The sequence below is a fragment of the Aulonocara sp. 'chitande type north' Nkhata Bay genome, linkage group LG13 (assembly GCF_057382095.1).
Source record: "Aulonocara sp. 'chitande type north' Nkhata Bay isolate Kocher_YH1m ecotype deep benthic linkage group LG13, A_spYH_male_GT1.1, whole genome shotgun sequence".
In the NCBI taxonomy this organism is placed as follows: Eukaryota; Metazoa; Chordata; class Actinopteri; order Cichliformes; family Cichlidae; genus Aulonocara; species Aulonocara sp. 'chitande type north' Nkhata Bay.
The window spans coordinates 31,710,248-31,716,247 of record NC_141356.1 but is presented as its reverse complement, the minus strand read 5'-3'; positions in this window follow the sequence as shown (position 1 = coordinate 31,716,247).

Below are 6,000 nucleotides of genomic sequence, written 5' to 3'. Positions count from 1 at the left end.
GGAGGGATTGTTTTAGGGCGGGGCTACTGTGTGATTGACACTTCTGGTGCCCGTTGGTCTTTCAGTTAGCCCCTCCCCTCAATGGCGTGTCCAGCGGGGTGGCCTGGGGGGGCACAGGCCACCCCCCAAACCAGACTGGCCACCCCAGGTGCCACCCCAAAGGCAAAACAATAAAATTCAATCAAATATCAAATGTCCGATTATGTTTTCACGGTGAAGCTCAGATATCCGAGTGTAAGTGAATGCAGCATCGCTTCTGAGCTATGAGCATCACGTTAGCAAAGGTAGGAGAGCCAAGCGCGAAAGACGGCACTGCAGGAAACAATTTTTCGGTGAAAGAAAATGAGGACAGAATAAATGTCCCGGTAAGTAATATTAAGTTTGTTGAGTTTAGTAAACTTTAAATTACAATCCCAAGGAAAAAAATAACACTTAAAGAATTATTGCAGCCGTCGAATATTTCAGACAGTATGCTACTGAGGGCAGCTAACATAAGAGTTATGAGTTATAAGATGTAATCTAAGTCGTAACATTGCTGTATGGAGCTGCAGATTTGGTTGCAGGTTAACATAGCTGGACTGGCCATCGGGCTTATTTGACTTATTTTTTATTTTTTTTGTAACGGCATGAACAATGAGAGGTGGTGGATTGGCCAGATGCAGGTCGATGTGTAGAAATAACTCCGTTGTTTGGTGGTGGCTATGGCGGGGCTTCCACAGAGGCCAGCAGGTGGATGAGGGAAGGGGAGGCAGGAGGAGGAGAGACCCGAGACAGCCGCCAGTCCGAGTGTCAGGTGAACTGAACTTCAGGTAAGAAGTTATGACCTGTCACAACAGCATTTGTTTTCAGTCAAAGTCTTTATGGCTTTACTACCTGGTGGGTCGGTCTGTAGTAAAAATGCCCAATTTTTTTGTCCCAGTCCAGCCCTGCAGGTTATACTGGCAGTGTCACCATGCCAGCTGACTGTATTTTATCATCAGCCAGTGTTGTTCTTTATCAATATTACCAAAGTTTACCATAAGGCAGCATAGAAAGTATTTACTTGCTTTCAGGTTTTATTCAAATGTTAGTCTTTTCATTTGTTTCTCCACTTTTTTCCTGTTTCAAAATCAAACACCAGTTTGTGAGAAGATTATCTTCTTTTTTTAACAGGCAGATAAAGTTTTGCATTGGCTAATTTGTCAATTGTTTGTTACAAATGTTCATATTTTAATATTCAAAAATGTTTTTGCCCAAAACATATGTGCACTATATGTCAGTAAAAATACTATGCAAATATTGCTGTCCTTGAATGCTGAGTAAACACTGACAAAGCACTGATTGTATCTCTTGTACTTTATCAACGCAGTATCTAAAAACTTTGCACCGTAGTGGTTAAAATCTCATTCTAATAAGAGTTAAAAGTGCATTTGGTTATTAGGTTTATAGGATTATTGAATTATGGTTAAGGGTTGGTAGAATTTTTTTTTTAAACATTATCTGCCAATTAAATCTGCCACCCTTCTCCAAATCTGTGCCCCTACCTGGCCCCCCCAACAAAAATTTTCTAGACACGCCACTGCCTCCCCTCACTCTTTACATGTGCTTTTGAAACTAAGTCCATCGTTAATCTGCGTCTAGGACGCAGATCTGGCCTCGAACAGTAAGAAGGTGTCTCCCCGTCTCCTTCCTGACCGCCTCCGTTTGTGTTTGCAGTTCTGGTCCCTGTGCGGTAACGCTCTCACACCAAAGCGGGGGATTTTCGGGAAGACGGGCGACCTGCAGACCATCTTGTGTGTGGCCTCGGCTAAAGATGACATCACGTACTCCGGGGCGCTTAACGGAGACATTTACGTCTGGAAGGGACTCAACCTGATCCGAACGGTCCAGTCCGCCCACAGCGTGAGTCTCACCTCTGCTTCCCGTCGCAGCAGAAGGCCAGCGTGACACTCGTCTGCACGTCTGGCTGACGTGGGTCCATCGTTGCTTCATTGTGTGGATGCGTGTGTGTTCTCAGGCCGGTATCTTCAGCATGTATTCCTGCGAGGAGGGCTTCGCCACGGGCGGCAGAGACGGCTGCATCCGACTGTGGGACGTCGACTTCAAACCCATCACTAAGATCGACCTGCGAGAGGCCGAGCAGGGATACAAAGGTACGGTCACGGGGTCACCGCAGGTCATTACAGCAGCAAAGGTGACAGTGTTGCATCACACAGGTGCACACAGGGACGAGGTCTCAGCTTCTAACACGATTTAACAGAAAAGGTTCGTTTGAGGCTGCAAAGTTAAGGTACGGAGAGGGGCTCAGGTGGGAGGGAGGGGCTCAGGTGGGAGGGAGGGGCGGGTTTATCTCTATTCTAAACAATGAGGAGGAACGGTCCTTACATCCCGACGGTTCTTTGTCAGCTGAAGGTTTTAAAATGACCTGATTTTCTTTGAGGAGGTTTCTCATCTTTATTTTTCAGCTCAAATCCAGAGGTGGTGGCTGTTTGAACCCCTCGCCTCCCCCTCCTCTGAAATGTCGCTGCCCAGCAGGAGGTGCAGACGTACGCTCTTCCTTCAGGAGCAGCTCGAGGGCGAGCCATTAATCCCACCGCCTCCTTTTAAAATCTCCTCTCTGAAGATTTTGAGGAAGAAGTTAAAAAGGAAGAAAAGATGAAAGGAAGGAGGCAAAAGTTTTGTCAGTTTGAAACGAGTTCTCCTCTTTAACACATCTCTGCTGCAGACACGATGGAGCTTCTGATTAACCGTCAAAGTTCATCTCCTCAAAAACATCCTGAAACCAGTCGCTGTGACATCTGTGGACAGGAAATGTGGGAGCATCCTGCTCTAGGACAGCTTTGCATGATTCTCCTTGGTTCTTATAACGCTCAACGGTTTGAATCCGTCCGAGTTCTGACATTGACCGACGTGACCCAACAGATACAAACCTGCCATCTCATGGTGGATTAGTCTGAAAGGCTGCTAATATATCGGCGCCTAAAAATGTTGGAGTTCCACGCCCGATGAGACGACGAGCCCGTCCTCTTCGCCTCTCGCTGCTCTGTACGTGGACAGGAAGTCGGTTTGTTTCTGCTTCCTTCTCCTCTCCCGCGGTGCGCCGCGCTCTTCCTGCGTCTGAAGCTGAAGAAAAAATAATCGTTCCCAGTTATTTCCCACGTGCCTCACAAACTCCTCTGCTGTCGGCCTGTTTTGGCTGCTGAACCTCTGGAGTTTCTAACAACATTACAGGAAAACATCACATGCTGAGCGATGCCATCAGCCACAGCAGATGCTCTTAATTGGCGAGCGCTGAGCTGCTGAGCAGCTTTGCTAATTACATTTCCGATGGTGGAAAAAAGCAGTTTTAGCAGCAAAACTTTAAAAAAACACGAAGGTTGAAGCTGAGCTGAGTCAGCAGGTTGAACTACATTCACAAAGTCCAGATCTCCCTCTGATCAGACACCTCCTGCGCTCCTCCTGGGGGTGTTCTGAACTGAGATGAATGATGTGAGTGTCCACGTGTCTCTGCTGTAGTGCAGGTGTGCGTTTCAGTCGAACCGGATTCTTTTCCTAAAACTAACCGAATCATTTTTGGTGCTTTTAAAGTGAAAATAAAAAACGAAGCAGTCCAGAGGTTCATGGAGCTCCGTCCACCCTCACCTGGCTGCACCGCCACCTCTCCAGCCTCCAGCAGCCAGCGACAGCGGAGCTCGTCTTCATTTATTTAGTGGATTTAACCACCGAGTTCATCAAGACCGAGGACCTGCTTCCTCTGCAGCGCTGTCGTCTTCCATTTTTATCCTCCTGTTTGCTTCTTTTCCTCTCCACTGGTTTTATTTTTGTCTTTCTCCTGATGTTTTGACAGTTTTGTGTCACCTTACCTTCTCCTTTCCTCTCCTCCCTCCTTCAGGTCTGTCTATTCGCAGCGTCTGCTGGCGAGCCGACCGGATCCTGGCAGGGACGCAGGACAGCGAGATCTTTGAGGTGAGGAAGAAGACGAAACCTCACGCTGTTCCCTCCCTGCGGCGACGCGTTTCAAAGAGTTTTATTTTTGTGAAGACCTCCTGCTGACACGCAGGCAACAAAATGTTCTCATTAATCAAAACTGTGAAGAGTTTCTAATGTCAGGCAGTTTTAGCAGCTCAGATCGGCACTGAAACGTGCGTGATGTGGTGCTTTAAAATGTGAAAACCTGCTCTTGAGTTGTTGTACCTGTGCAGGTGATGGTGCGGGACCGGGACAAGCCGCTGCTCATCATGCAGGGACACAGCGAGGGCGAGCTGTGGGCGCTCGACGTTCACCCCAAAAAGCCTCTGGCTGTCACCGGCAGCGACGACCGCTCCGTCAGGTCGGTGCTCTCTTTGGACTGTGAATCATGCAAAGCTACTGTGGCTGAGTGTGAAAATGGAAGCACAGAGCTGAGGCGAGCAGAGTGATACAGATCCTTACACTGAGTGCTGCTTTGGCTCTTCCTCACAAAATCACTTTGTTTTCATCTGTTATGAACAAAAACTGACAAATCTGAACCTGAAACAACCTGAAATCAGCTCATGGAGACATCATGTTGCATTTGTACCTTTCTTAAAAATATCAAAGATTATAAATTTAACTTGTTGATTACACCTCTGTGTGTGTGTGTGTGTGTGTGTGTGTGTGTGTGTGTGTGTGTGTGTGTGTGTGTGTGTGTGTGTGTGTGTGTGTGTGTGTGCACCTGTTTCCATGGTGAGGGGACGTCTGGTGCCTGTGGACCTGATTTCAATTCAATTCAGTTTTATTTATACAGCGCCAAATCACAACAACAGTCGCCTCAAACTCTTTATATTGTAAGGCAGACCCTACAATAACACATACAGAGAAAAACCCCAACAATCATATGACCCCGTATGAGCAGCACTTTGGCGACAGTGGGAAGGAAAAACTCCCTTTTAACAGGAAGAAACCTCCGGCAGAACCAGGCTCAGGGAGGGGCGGGGCCATCTGCTGTGATTGGTTGGGGAGAGAGAAGGAAGACAGGATAAAGACATGCTGTGGAAGAGAGACAGAGATTAATAACAGATATGATTCAATGCAGAGAGGTCTATTAACACATAGTGAGTGAAGAAGAAACACCCAGTGCATCATGGGAATCCCCGGCAGCCTACGTCTATTACAGCATAACTAAGGGAGGATTCAGGGTCACCTGGTCCAGCCCTAACTATATGCTTTAGCAAAAAGGAAAGTTTGAAGCCTAATCTTGAAAGTAGAGATAGTGTCTGTCTCCTGAATCCAAACTGGAAGCTGGTTCCACAGAAGAGGGGCCTGAAAACTGAAGGCTCTGCCTCCCATTCTACTTTTAAATACTCTAGGAACAACAAGTAGGCCTGCAGAGCGAGAGCGAAGTGCTCTAATAGGGTGATATGGTACTACAAGGTCATTAAGATAAGATGGGGCCTGATTATTTAAGACCTTGTATGTGAGGAGCAGGATTTTGAATCCTGGATTTAACAGGAAGCCAAAACAGGAGAAATCTGCTCTCTCTTTCTAGTCCCTGTCAGGACTCTTGCTGCAGCATTTTGGATCAGCTGAAGGCTTTTCAGGGAGTTTTTAGGACTTCCTGATAATAATGAATTACAGTCGTCCAGCCTGGAAGTAATAAATGCATGAACTAGTTTTTCAGCGTCACTCTGAGACAGGATATTTCTAACTTTAGAGATGTTGCACAAATGGAAGAAAGCAGTCTTACATATTTGTTTAATATGTGCGTTGAAGGACATGTCCTGGTCAAACATGACTCCAAGGTTCCTCACAGCGTTACTGGAGGCCGAGGTAATGCCATCCAGAGTAAGAATCTGGTTAGATACCATATTTCTAAGATTTTCAGGGCCGAGTACAATAACCTCAGTTTGATCTGAATTAAGAAGCAGAAAGTTAGCGGCCATCCAGGTCTTTATGTCTTTAAGACATTCCTGCAGTTTAACTCATTGGTGTGTGTTATCTGGCTTCATGGACAGATAGAGCTGGGTGTCATCTGCATAGCAGTGAAAATGTATGCTATGTCTT